The sequence below is a fragment of the Petaurus breviceps genome, unplaced genomic scaffold (genome assembly GCF_028583685.1).
Source record: "Petaurus breviceps papuanus isolate PSGF00001 unplaced genomic scaffold, PetGlider_PUasm1.0 38, whole genome shotgun sequence".
In the NCBI taxonomy this organism is placed as follows: domain Eukaryota; kingdom Metazoa; phylum Chordata; class Mammalia; order Diprotodontia; family Petauridae; genus Petaurus; species Petaurus breviceps.
In genome coordinates, this window is record NW_027186304.1 from 3,581,286 (window position 1) to 3,596,212 (window position 14,927).

A 14,927-nucleotide genomic window follows, 5' to 3' on the forward strand; every position below is an offset into this window, starting at 1 on the left:
ACCCTTGTTTTCAGCTCAAACAGTCACTACTCTAGTCTAAACCCTTTTCATCTTTCATCTGAATTATTACAGCATTTTCCTACATTTTCATCTTTTCTTGTCTCTCCCCAAACCAATCCACTCTCCACATGGCTGCCAAGATGATCTTATATCTCGTGCTTCACTATGTTACTTCTTACCCTGTAAAATCTTGTAATTCCTTTATACATCTAAGTAATCTAAGACATTGCAATAGAATGCTGAAAATGGAGTCAAGAAGATCTGAGTTCAAATCTTGCCTCAGGAATTTGTGTGTGTCACTGCATAAGTCTTCAGTTTCTTCATCTGTAAAATGAATATATTAATAATATATATTCCATAAAAGGTTTTTGTGAAGATAAAAAGACATAGTATTTGCTAAGGAGGTTTGAAAACTATAAAGCACTATATAATGATAGCTTTCTCTCTCTCTTTTTTTTTCAAATATAAACTGTTCTGTTTAATGTCTCTCATAAATTGGTTCTTTTCTAACTTTCCAATTATTATCTATCTATCGACCCTCCCCCTTTTATACAATGATGTTCACAAATTGGCCTTATTACCGTTTCCAAGACAATGCACTCCATTTTCTCGCTCTATTCTTATTTTTTTTAAGCAATCAGAGTTAAGTAACTTGCTCAAGGTTACACGGCCAGTTATTTCTTGGTGTGGTGCTGAGTATCTGAGCCCAGGATTTGATCCCCAGGTCATCCTGACACTGGGGCTGGCGCTCTTACTCTCTGTGCTGCCTGGCCACCGCCTGGCTCTATTCTTTTGCATTGACTATGCCATGCCAGTAATTATTTTTGCTCACCTTAAATTCTTGAAATCCCTAGTTCTTTTAAGTTTTGCTTGAAGCATCACATACTGAATGAAGCATTGTCTGATCACCCATTATTACTAAAGGTTACCCACCCAAAATTATCTTTTTTTGTATCTATTTTGAATTGATTTGTATGCAAGTATGTAAGTGTGGGCTCTTTTTCCTTAGTATATTGTAAACTACTAGAGGCCAGGACTTGTTTGTAACCACATCTCACACAGTGCCTGACACAAAGAAAATGTTTAATTGTGATGCTAATGGGATTTGAAGATCTTCCATGCCTCCTGTATTGGCAAGCTAACAGGTACTTAGCACTTAGTTTCAAGTTCTTACTTGTGTCAAGTATTAAGACCCAGAACTTGTGAATACCACAGTGGGATGAACTTGCTGACATAACAGGAAGGGGTGGGACAGGGAGGAGCTAATACCATACATAAGGAGAAGACCAGGATGGAGAGAGAAGAGATTTGGAGAACAGAACTTGTGGTGGTAGAACTTCTTCTGAGAGCCAGTCAGAACTTCTGCTGAGAACTTCTACTGAAAATTGCCAAGAAGGAGGACTGCTGGGAGCTAGAACTGGTGGGAGTGAGCAGCATGGAGGCTGAACAGCTACCATGAGTGAGGAGTGGAGGATCTTTGCCTGAGGGATCCTGTTTTGTTTTGAAGGCTTGGGAAAGTAGGTGTTCACTGCATTAACTATGTGTACCAACTGCATGGTTACCGTAGTGACTTTGACCTTCTGGTTTTGAGACTTCAGTTTTCTGGTATTAGAATAAAGGCTTTGGTCCTGTCCTCCATGTGGAGAGCCTGTTACATTTGGTGATTCACAACTATACAAGCCTATCTATAGTCACCATAGTCACTGTAAACATCCTATTGTTGTTATTAATGCATGCTTATTAAATTGAGTCTGATTTCCTCTTCATGAGAGATATTTTATTGAAGAAATCTTAATTTGCTCTTTGTTGTCATTGTTTAATTGTTTCAGTCTTGCCTGACTTTTTGAGATCCCAATTGGAGTTTTCTTGGCAAAAAATGTTAAAGCAGTTTGTAATTTCCTTCTACGGCTCATTTTACAGACAAGGAAACCGGGGCAGACAGGGTTAAATAACTTTCCCACAGTGACACAGTTATAAAGCTTCTAAGACTGGATTTGAACCCATGAAGACGAAGCCTCTTTACTGCAGGCCTGATGCTCTTATTCACTGTGCTACCTACCTACTCAGCTGACCCTTTGTGAAAGCCAAAAATATGACAGAGGAGGGTCTTGTATTTTCTGTGTCTCTCAGTCAACCATGTGAACATTTTCTCTCCTGCGGAACATCTTCTATGAAAATATACTTTCTTGTTTGTTATATATTTACCAAGAATATCTTTTTAACATGTGAATAGATCATTCCCTTAGAGACTGTAGCAATGAAAGGGTAGTCCTGTGGGTTGATAGTTGACTAAGTCCTCTGTTTTATTCCTCTTTGTGAGAGCTTTTCTATTATTTTGAAATCTCTCCCTTTTAGTGTATCTTTTTTTTTTTTTTTTTGGCTTTCGGGAGGGCAATTGGGATGAAGTGACTTCCCCAAAGTCAAGTGGCTAGTAAGTGTGTCAAGTGCCTGAGGCTGAATTTGGACTCAGTTACTCCTGACTCCAGGATTGGTGCTCCATTCACTATGCCGCTTAGCCTCCCCTTAGAGTACTCTTGCATGTTGATCTCTGTCTGTGTCAAAAGTCATATCACCTATAGTATATATTTTTTCCTTGCACATTTGAAGAAGCCCAGCCATTCTCTTCAACACGATTTTCATTATATAATCAACTTACTTTTTTAGTATCTCCCTCACTACCTGAAAATAGGAGAAACTGGGTCAGGGGAGATTTAAAGGAAATAACAGGACGTGAGGAGGTGAAAAATGTTAGCTAGGCCTCAGCTTTCATTAAGTCAAGTAATAACCAAATACACATTAGTGTGGGCACAGTCCTAAAACACATATTTTGTACCTTCTGTCTTCTCTGTCTTTGTCTGTCTCTGTCTCTCTCACATCACTTAAGGCATAAAGACTGTTGTTAAGGAGAAGAAATGAAAGCAGGAAATACTGAGTGGACAGTTTTTGTATTTGAGTAGCTTGCTGAGTCAGTAGAGACAATTGTTCAGCGGCAAATCCTCTGCCTACTGAAGGTTGAATAACATAACTAACATGTGTAATTGCCTCATGAGTGACAGTGAGAGTCTGGAGAATGTATTTGAATGAAGTACAGAGCTGCTGAGCAGTTTTGTTTGAAAATAAAACTTGTGTTTCTTGACATGTAAATGTCTATAAAATGGATGAGAGGTAAAGGGCTGAGTGCTTCCCTTTAAAACAACATACATTTTAAATTACAAAAAAAAAACTGTTTAATAATATAAATGAGAGTTCTAGAAAAGTCAAATAGAGAGCTCCAGATTAAAGACAAGATAAATGGATATCACTGAGCAGCTCTTTTTCCCTCCTTTATTATCAAGAGAGGTAGTGGTGATAGAGGTCCATGGTTGTAGTTTTGGCAAGTAGGAGATTTTTTTAAGTGGAAGTTGGTCAGAGATTTCTTTTACAAACTTGAGGGATTGCAAGTTGGGCTGTCTTTGTAATTTATATAACATCCCTGGACTAAGAATGTGGGCATGTTTTTCTAACTATCTTAACATTTATAATAGATGTTCCAAGGTTGACAATGCCAGCTTTTTGGAGAGAGAGGGAGCACATATAGGTAGCCCCTAAATTTGGAGACCTTAAAGTACATTACGGGAAAGCAGTTACTGTGAGTCATTTGGATAATGTAAGTGCAATGGCAAAGAGAATTCTCTATTTAGCAACTCTCTAGTTTTTTTTTCTTTTAGGTCTCTTGAGGAAGTATCAAGGGAAAATAGACCTCCATTGGCTCCTGGGGGTGAAAGAAACATCTACGGAATAGTAATAATTTTGAGGGAGTTGGATTCAGAGCAACTTTTTAGAGAATGTTTCCTATTGAGAATGAAAAAAAAGAGTGGCAGCATTCTCCTCGACACACATGAACACACATGCCTACATTTTTACTTTCACAGAATTATGTATCTCTAAATTAGAAACAATCTCTGAGGTTTGATTCAATATATACTTAAGATAAATTGTTAAGCATTCATGGCAAGTGGTCATCTGGTCTTCGATTAGAAACTTTTAGCAATAGGAAACGCTACTACTTCATGAATCAATTAAATCATTTTTAAAACTATCATAATGGTGAGGAAGGTTTGTTTTGTTTTATTTTCTTATATGTTTCCTATATGCATTTGCTAAATGTATGTCTCTGAAAATTTGATTTTACTTTCCTAGCTCTTTTGCACATTGTTGTAAAAAAACTCAACAAAATAAAACAAAACAAAAAAAGTGTGGCATACTGGTGCTAGACCAAGAATCAGACAATAATTAGGTGCATGCCACTGGACAAAATACCTAGCTTCTGTTTGATTCAGTTTCTTTATCTACAAAATAGGGATAATAACAACATCTATTTACCAGGTTTCTTGAAGGATAAAATAGGGTAATATCTGTAAAGAATTTCAAATACTAATAATGATTTTATTTAATATTATCATTAAATTGTTTTAAATATATGAAGGTAGCTATTAGGCCACCCCTATGTCCTCTTCCCTCCCAAGGCCTCCCTTCTACCTTTTCAGTCTTATTATACCTCACATGCTTCAGGTACTCTGTGATCCAGTGACGTTTGTCTCCTTGCTGTTTCTGGAAAGAGGCACACTCCAGCTCCCAACTCCCAAGTATTTTCACTCACTGTGCTCCATTACTGGAATGTTCTCCTTCATCTTTTCCTTCTGAATTACCTAGCTTCATTCAAGTCCCAGTGAAAAGTTTATTTTACACAGGAAACCTTTCCTGACCCTCCCATGTATTTAATGCTAGCATCTTCCTTCTGTTGATTAATTCTGTATGTATCTTGTTTGCACACAGTTGTTTACATTTTGTCTCCTCGATTAGACTGTGAGATCCTTGAAAGCAGGGACAATGTTTTCCCTTTATTTGTATCTCCAGTGTGCCTCGCACATATTAGACAGTTAACAAATGTTTATTGCCTGGTTTGTCCAGGCTAAGAATCCCTCTGTCCAAGGATTTACATGTAACACAGTCTGAAGTGACTCAACATCATCCTCCTCCTCTAGATATATTTCAGGGCACTCCCATTATATTGTAGTAGCCAGAACTAAACACCATGCAATGGATGTTATTTCACCAGTGAAACTTCCTTCATCCTAGACACTGACTCAATGCATTCCAGGATTGTGTTATTATTGATATTATTTTGGTGATAGGGTTGCTATGTTACAAGCTGTTGACTTTTATCAAGTAAAGCATTCAATTCATGAAAACTACCAAATTGTGTTTTTTTTAAACACAAACTATTTCCCAGATGGAATTATACTACACTTAGGAAGCTGATTTTTTTAACCAATTATATAGATTTACATTTATTCCTATGATTTTTTCTAATTAGTATAAATTTATTATTATGGTCGATTGAAGAAGAAACACTGGATTTGGAGTTACAGTATGTAGGTTCAAGCCCCAGCTCTTCAACAGACTATCCCTAAGACTATCAGTAGGTAATTAATTTAATCTAAATTGATCCAAATTTCTTCCTCTGTAAAATAAGTTTGTACTATATGATTACCAAGATTCCGCAGCAAATTAGGTATTATGAGATCTTATAGATTCTGAATTTATCACCATTATATTCATTATCTTTCCTAATATTAAATCACCTGAAAATGATAGCCATGACATCTTCTTTCAAGTCATCACCCATAATCTTGATTAACAGAAAGCTACGGGCAAAACCTAGATAACAATTCTAAGAGAAGTTCTTATCTTTTCGGTATATCTACGTTTCTTATGTTCAGGTTTTGGGACAAATGAAGGAAATGGAACATTAGGTGAAGTTAGCCCTTTGATTCTCATCATAATTTTAAATCCCACATACCAATTTGAAATATTAATATACTTTGGTATATTTATGCTCAATATTAAAGGTTTTTAGATTCTAAGAATTACTTCTTTCTCCCATTGGTTCATTATCACTCACCTACTGTTATATTTTACTCTTTGTCCTGAAAAAAATCAGCTATCTTAAATTATATATTCACAATTTTCAAAAACATTGAATTCACCAATCATCTGTGTAGCAATATGCATAATCTTAGCCCCTAATATATATATAATTTTAAGCAATCGGGGTTAAGTAACTTGCTCAAGGTTACAGGGCCAGGTGTTTCTGGGTGGGTGCTAAGTGTCTGAGCCCGGCATTCGATTCCCAGGTCATCCCGACACTGGAGCCGGTGCTCTTATTCGCTGTGCTACCTGGCTGCCTCGCCCCTGAAATATTACAGGAAACACTGGCAAATTGTTTTTAAAATTATCATGTATTATTTTGACTTTTTATATTCTTCTAACTGAAAACTATTGCCAAAGTAAATATGATTAGTTTTATATAATTTTTTTCTTGTAAAATCAATATTTTCTCCTATTTATCATCACATTCTTTTCTAAATGTTCACCAACTATGTATTTTATAATCTGTCTTAGGAAGTGGGAACACAGCACCAAACTTACCTACCTACATTTTCCAGTATCTATCCCTTCCCACTACTATAATCATTTGTCAATCACCAGTCTAAAGAAAATTTTCTTACTTGCTAAGATTTTTAAAATACTGGTTCCAAATAAGGATAAGGAGAATTTTTTCTTTATTCATTACTATTTTCATATGTCTATCTTTGTGAAAGAAGTTAATTTTTTCCATTTACTTTTTAATTATATCTTATATAGTTAGGGAATTCCAATAAAATATATTTCTTCAAAATGTATGATTATAAAAAAGTTTTGTAATTATCTCCAAATAATATTCCACTTGCATACACAGAAATTAATGATGATATCTCCAATTACCATCTGCTTTATAGATGCCCTGGCAGGCATATATTAGCTGATTACACACTGATCTTGGCAAAATTCAACAGTTCTAATGTCAAAATTCTTCTTCTTCAAAACAAACAAAACTCCAACAATAAGAAAACCCAAATCACAAGCTTAATTTCTAAAGGCTGTTTTTGATTTTGATTCTCATTTCTATTAAATTTCATATTTTTTCTGAAATTTGTACAAACTTGGTAACAGAAAATAAAGCTGTATAGATTTTATACACTAGATGCCAGTTAAATTGTTTATTTCCCAAATATTTAATTGAAAGCTAATTTTGTGCATCTTCTTAAAGAAAAACAATTTATTATTATTGTCATATTAAAAATTAAATACATTGTGAATTTTTGATGAAGTAAAGAAATTGTCTGAAGGTTTTAAGAAAAGAGCTACAAAAATCTACCATCATAGAAAATATATTCATTTATTCTACTTTTACTTCTGCTAAGAAATATACTAGTAATAAGAAATAATACAAGTATTTCATTTCATTGAAAGCTCCCAGAAACCACTAATAGACTGAATAGTTTGGTTTGGTGATGTGCTTCTCTAAGTTACTTTAAGTGTTGCTTTACAAACACAACTTAATTGGGAACCTTCAGATTGTACCCATTGGTTTACTCCACTTTTCAGTCAAACTCACTTAATTGCATTTTTCCATTAAGGATGTTCCATCTTTTTTCTCCATGCTTTGGCAGGCATTGTCCCTCATGCACATAGGCACACCTATATTCCCAGCAGAATATTAGTTACTTAAAAGTACATAGCTTTTGGCTTCTTTTCTTTGTATTGCCAGCACTTAACACAGTGGCTTACATGTAATGAACATTAAAAAAATTGATTCATGAATGAATGAATAGATGAATGGATAAATATTAAATATCATAAAGGAGACACAGAAATTTAAGTGAAAACCAATGAGTTCATAACTATACTGCTATGACAACGTCCTCTATAACTGACAAGTAGATTGCATCCTAATTATCCATTCATTTGTCTTGAAATTTTATGTATAAAATTTATATAAGGTGCAATTACAGTTGTCGGGAACCTATGTTGCATATTAGCTTCCCTATTAAGATACAGCCTTAAGGGGAAGGATATTAGAAATGGGGAAGAGAACCAGTCTGATGGTTTTGGGTCCGATTCTTACAATCTCCAACATAAAAACCGTCTGTATTTATATCGAGTCACTCTGTCCCTAACTAGAATTTTGGTGTTGGTTTTCAGAAATCGAATTCATTGACTGATGGTTATCTTCAGTATAGTCTTCTATTCTGCTAAAATCTGCCTTCCATAAACACATTATAAATTACGCTCAATTACTTTATAATTATCTGTCTTCCCCAATGAAGCTGAATTTTCCAAAATAGTGTAGTGGAAAAAATATCAAGAGTAGTAGTAAGGTTTTGTTTCTCATTCATTCACTAAATAGCTATCTGATCTATATCAAGTCACTTAGGGTGACTGTGGAACTGACTTAGTTTCCTCATCTGTAAAATGGATGAAAGAGACTGGGTAATCTCTAAGGTCTGTTCCTGATCCAGTATTGTAAAATACTATAATCAGACTTTCAGCTTCCAAGGCACCTATGCTCCAAAAATGAAGCCCTGAGTTTTTATAGTGCTAATTGGTGTTTGCATATGTTGTATCAGTGGTACTGGGGAAAAATTTCCTGTTAACTGGATACAATAAATGTCACAACAGTGGTAGAATCTGGCCTCCCTCATAAAGATTGGGCAATGCTACTATTTTGTAAGATTTAATTGCTATCTGGAGCTTGATGTTTTGCTTCTGCTATACTTTATCAATCAGTAAGTGGAAGGATTCACCAGATTACCTGTCACTACTTCCAATAATTTCCAATAAAAGTTAACATCACGATTTAATATTGAGTAAAAACCCCCTTGTGTAAATTAGGCACTGATACATAGCACTGTAACAAGCATCATTAGAGAGTAGAGTATATCAGTGACATAGCTAAATTCTATTAATTTAATTTAGGGGCACATTTTAAAACTGGAAGGAATCTTAGAGATAATCACTCCAAGCTCTCACATTTTCCAGATAAGGAAACTGAGGCCCAGAAAAATGTGGACACTTGTCCAAGGCCAGGGAAGAAACAAGTATCAGAGTCAGAATTTGCATGTAACTGTATTATCAGGGACAGACCAGGCTTTTGACATTGCAACATTAAGAACTACTCGAGGTCCTACCTCCTACCCCACAGCAACATATCAGACAACAGGACATGGGATCTGGAAGGTATTAAAGATTACCTAGCAAAATGTCGTGATTTTGGCTAAATTATTGTGAAATTAACAATAATTGACGACAATTTTAGTATAAGACAAGAAAATCAATTATACAATAAGCTATTAATTTCTTTTTACCACTTAATTTTAAACATGTATTATATTATACATCTATGCATACATAATATATTATGCATATAAATACATTTATGCATGTGGGATTTATATGTAATTTAATGCATATATATGTAATATAACAAGTTTATTTCCTGATTCTTTTATTTCCTCCTATGAGAGAAGGAGGGAGAGGAGGGAGATAAGGGGAAGAGGGGGGGAGAAATAAAGGTGATATGGACACATATATAGACATCCTTATAGATATGTACATATATGCATGCATATATGCATATCTGTATAGTATACATGCACACATCTGTATACATATACATCTATCTATCTATCTATCTATCTATCTATCTATCTATCTATCTATCATCGATTTATCTTTCTCTGATGGCTCTGTGGCTACAAGTCTGGAGTCAGGAAGACTCATCTTCCTGAATTCAAATCTAGCTTCAGACATCTATTAGCTTTGTGACCCTGGGCACTTAACCCTGTTTATCTCAACTTCCTTCTCTGTAAAATGATCTCAAGAAGGAAATGACAAACTACTCCAGTAACTTCTCTAAGAAAACCCCAAATAAGGTCACAAAAACTCAGACATGACTGAAAAACTGAACAGCAGTGACAATATTCATACTTGTGGGTGTATACACACAGACTTATGTATAAATACAAATAAGTGCATATATGTAGGTGAGCACATATCTATATCTATAAATATATCATCTATCATTCCATTGACCTCTATCCTCTTCTTTTACATATTAAATACTTACTAAACTACTTCTACCTATAATCCCTCCTTTTTACAAAATATGAATAATATATTACAGAGGAGATCATCATAAAGGTGTTGAATGAAGGTCACACAGGATGTAGGTGTTTTGACTCACAATCCAGTTTTCTTTGCACTTCAACACATTGCTTTGCCTTATGCTTTTAGTTTAGAAGTTCTAGGCTAACATAGTGAAGCAATTAATAACGCAAAGTGGTTCCGGGAACACATATAAAATCATCATAAACTGCAAATATTATAAACAGTTCTGTGAAAGACTAGAATAGCCTTTCCTACCTTCCTCTCCCCATTTAGATTTACATGTTAGTGCCTGAATAGAATTTAGAGATTTTTTTCCAACACTATTATTTTACAGATGAAGAAACTGAGGCACAGAGATTACTGAAATTCTCTGAGTATTACAGCTAATAAATATCTGATGCTGGATTTAAACGTGGGCCTTTATGACTCCAAAAACAGTGCCATTAAGCAACCTTGCCTGATGCTGACCTTGTCTGCTGATCATACCTCTTTCCATTCCTTCTGTTGTATTCCTTGTTTTAAAAAATAGAGAGAGAAAGAGGGAAGGAAAGAGATAAAGGGGAAAAGGAGGTGAAAACTGAAAGTGGCATCTGTTTCCCATATTATAAAATCCAGTCTTTTTGCTTGGCTTTAAAACAGTTACATAATCTGTTGCCATGCTGCCTTTCCCACCTCAATTTCAAACTATCCCAACCCCTCCTTGCTCTCTTATTTGTGTTGACCACTATACACATTCTCATCTGTTTGCTTTCATATAGCTTGCTGTCTCTTCCCAAAACACTCCCTGTTCTCTTCCACCTGTGAAAATTCTACCAATCCTTCAAAGACAAGCTAAAATATATCTTTTCCACAGAACAGTCTCTATTATACCAATAATACCAATTTTTTTTGCTGAAATTCCATTTTTACTTTATTTAGTACCATACTTACTAATAACACTATTACAATTATTGCATTGTACATTATCCCCCCCCCCCAAAGAATTGTAAGATCCTTGAGTGCTGCAGTTTTTTAAAAATTTACTGATTTATATCTTTCATGTGACTTGCCACAACTATACAGGAGAACTGAATTCACATTTGTTGGTTGAGGTGGAAAAATTTCTAAAACTCTAAGCTATTAACAACTATCCATTTCTTGTCTTAGCCTGTCATTCACTAGAATTATGGACTTCAGGATGTTAAGGAAATGTTTATTTGAAAACTAAACACTTCATATAAATCTCCAATTGCTATTTATTTTTTTTACCTTGGGGATGTTCTTCTACATATGGGCTGATAATACGATTCCCTGTGATACAGCACAATGGACGAGAACACCATTATTTTAAGCGATCCCAGCTCACTCCTCTAATGGCAAATAGAATAATTGGAAGTATTAAACTTTTTAACAACTCTTCCAGTGCTTGATAGTAGTTATCATTTCTCCCCATTTTTTCCATGTTAAACATTCTCAGTCCCTTTAAATATCCCTCATATAAAAGAATTTGAGGTTATCCAGTAGCCTAGTTGCCCTCTCCTGCATATACCCCATCTTATCAATGGATTTCTTAAACTGTAGTTGCCAAAATTAAATACAATATACTATAAGTGGTTTAACAAATCTGAGAACAGTAAGTTTATTATATGGTCCTTTCTGGACATTTTGGCTTTCTTAATAATGTCCAAATATCATATTACCTTTTTGAGCTGACATTCCATCATTTTTTGGCTTGCCTTGAATTTGCAGCATTAGCTGGGTGCCCAATAAATTCCTGAAAATGTCTATTTTAAAAATTGTGTACAAGTAGGAAACTGGTCTAGGTGATCTACAAAGTCACTTCCAGCTCTAAATCCTACATATTCCATGGGAAGTAGTATGCTGTAGTGGAAATAACACAGAACAGTCCTGATAGAGTCCTAGGTTTGAATCCCAATTCTACCAGTCGCTATTATGGGCAAGTAGTTTAATCTCTCTGGGCTCAAGAATTCTCATATGTAACAGGAGTGGATTGGAAAATATGATCATTGATCTTTGACATCGCTTCCAGTTCTATTTCTATTACTAGGTATATAGACAAGTTATTTTTAAAACTATGTGTGGAAAAACTGAATGAATTTTTTAAAGCAAAAATAAAGACCAGTAATTTGTATGTATTCTTAGAGTTCAAAAAAAATATGAAAGCCTTTAGGAATCATATTGTGAATCTCAATTGTTTTTATTCAAGAGTACACATGCTAGGCTGAAGAGTTATTAAACTTCTTAACAGAAATGTCAGTGAGTACAGGGGCCTTCTTTTCAATACTTTTGTAGCAGATTTAATGCTTGTTAAAACAGAAAAGGTTGCTAGTTCTGAGGGACAACAATTTGCAATAAATGTCTCATGCATAGTATGTGCAGCAAGTTTAAGCTTAATAAGGAAATGTATGTGAACTCAGAAAGAGGACACATTTAGGATAAAGGTTCACTTAGTTGTGGGGGTTTATGCAAATTTCCATTTATCTGCTGAAGAAGGATAAAAGGACATAAATAAAGAAAAAAATATTTCAATTGGGTGAAGGGAGAGCAGAGAAGGAGATGATATTTTGAAATGAGCATTATACTTGGTAAATAAGCATGCCATTATGTATTTACTGTTAAGATTATTCTCAGTACTAGGATTACAAAAAAAAGGTAAAAACTGACCCAGCTCTTAAGTAGCTTACATTCTACTGGTTGAAGCAATGTCTAAATGTTACAGAATGTATAAGATATATCCAGAATAGGTGACAAATAATCTGAGACGGGATACATGAAGAGTTGAAGGGACCAGACAAGACTTCTGTAGCAGGCAGTGTTTGAGATGAATCTTGAAATACAGCAGGAAAATGAAGAGGTGGACATTGGAGGAGGAAGCATTGCTGTGTGGAGAATGGCTGGCATGGAAACAGGAATGCTATGTTTCAGGAAGAGAAGGCAAGCTCATATGCTATAGAGTTGAAAGTTGGGAGAAGGGAATAAAGTGTAATAAGAATGGCAAGGTGAGAAAGGACAAGGTTATGAACAGCTTTAAATTTTCTGCCAAATGTTACTGTGAAACAGAAAACCTTATATGTAAGGAAGGAGAACTGCTTGTAGAGAGGCCCACACGCAGTGAGGAAACCCTAAATATAGCAAGAGCTGTCCTTGTCGGGCTCAAAGAGAGGCAGAATGAATATCTCTGAACTCTTCTTCCGCATCTCCAGGGGAGAGTTTAATTCATACCAAAAGGAAAAGCAAGAAGTGGTGGTCAGAAGAAGCTCAGTTTTCTTCAGAAAGAGAGACTATCTAGACTGATGGCTAGAATTACATCTGTATACTCCCTTAAATATTATTAGTCTAAGAGGTATGGTTGGGTTCAATTTAACTTCTTATCTCTGTCATTTTTTTAAGAAGAACCAATAAGCTTTATCTTAAAATTTTAAGCCCTTTCACTCCAAATATCAGCTCTAAATGATCATATACCTTAAATAGCAAAGAAACCTGTTTATCTAAATCATAGCAAAATAGAAATCATATTAAGATATTAATAGAATAATATATATCAGGCAATATAGAGTAAGGGAGATCCCCCATTGGGAGAAAGATAACTCACCTAAGAAGGAAAGTCCCAAAACTCACCCACGGGGAATTCCCCGGGGGCTCTATTGTATCAAGTTTGGGACACAGACATAACGCAGATTGCCTGTTCCTCTCATATTTTTCCCAGGGTCTTTTCCTTCAGTAATCTGATGTGAGATAGGCTTCTTCCATCTTCCCTCTTTAAACTGGAAACTAAAAGCAACTGAAGAGTCTTAAAACTGAGAGAATGCCTGCAACTTTAGCATTCTCACAAGGGAAATCTTTGTAGAATGTTCATGGTTGTATCTCAGAAGAACATCTGGGAAGCTTAAGGTTCTAAGAGAAACCACCAAGCAAAAAAAAAAAAATCTACAATATAAGCATGCTTATAATCCCAAAGGAATATAGTGTGGGAGTGGAATATTGGCAAAAGCCTGGTGAAAATCCGTGGGGACTATGCTCCTAAGGAGATCTGGTGAGGGATTGTGCAGAGAGTCAGTACTGCCTGATGACAAATTTATGGCATGACGACCAAATGAGCTACAGTAAGACAATTGTAAGGACTAGCAGATGTGCTGATTGAGTCATTGTGATGAGTGGAAGATTTAGAAATACTACAGAAATAGCAAAAGGCAAATGTCCTATGAACTATCAGACTATGAACTTGACTTTAATTTCTTTTTTTTTTTTGCCTTTTGGAGGGCAATTGAAGTTAAGTAACTTGCCCAAAGTTACACGGCTAGTTGAATTTAATTTCTAGCAAAATTCTTTATGATGTTATTAGAGGGATGTTTATAAAGAAATAGAAAAGGAAAAAAGATCACAAAGAGATAGCTGGCTTCATTAAGAGGTCATCGCTGACTAGACTTCCATTTTTGACAATATTATGGATGGATAGACCCAGAGAATGTTGTAGATAGCATTTGCTAAGATCTTGGAAAATGGTTTGAAAAAGTCTCTCGTGTTATCTTTTTAGACAAGAGAGACAATATGAAAGAAAGAAAAAAAAGAAGGAAGGAAGTGAGCATTTATTAGGCACCTATTATGTGCTAGGCTCTGTGCTAAGCACTTTATAAACTGAAGTAAATGGAGGTTAAATGAGTCTTTGTATCCCAAATTATGCTAGTGCTCTGGAGGTTTGCTAGCACAGGTTTTGATCTGATATTATAAAGGAAAGACAGCTTCAAAGGTGTTAGTAATTTTACTTTAATTAAACAATTCAGAAAGATATATAAGTAGAAGGTATTGGTAAAGAAGTGAGTGTCCAAGAAAGGCTAACATCATCCACCAATTCAAGGGAAAGGTCATCACCTGGAAAGTGGACAAAATCAATTAGT

The 14,927-nt window shown here is 35.1% G+C and overlaps 1 long non-coding RNA gene across 3 annotated transcripts in view; it reads right to left on the reverse strand.

Annotated features, from left to right (window-relative positions):
* LOC138170317 (uncharacterized) overlaps positions 1 to 14,062 on the reverse strand; it is a 108,158-nt gene extending 94,096 nt beyond the window's left edge. For all 3 annotated transcript variants that reach the window (XR_011170572.1, XR_011170571.1, XR_011170570.1), the window contains exon 1: positions 13,625 to 14,062. This is a non-coding gene — a long non-coding RNA (uncharacterized lncRNA). The remainder of the gene's footprint in view (positions 1 to 13,624) is intronic.
* Positions 14,063 to 14,927: the final 865 nt, after the last annotated feature.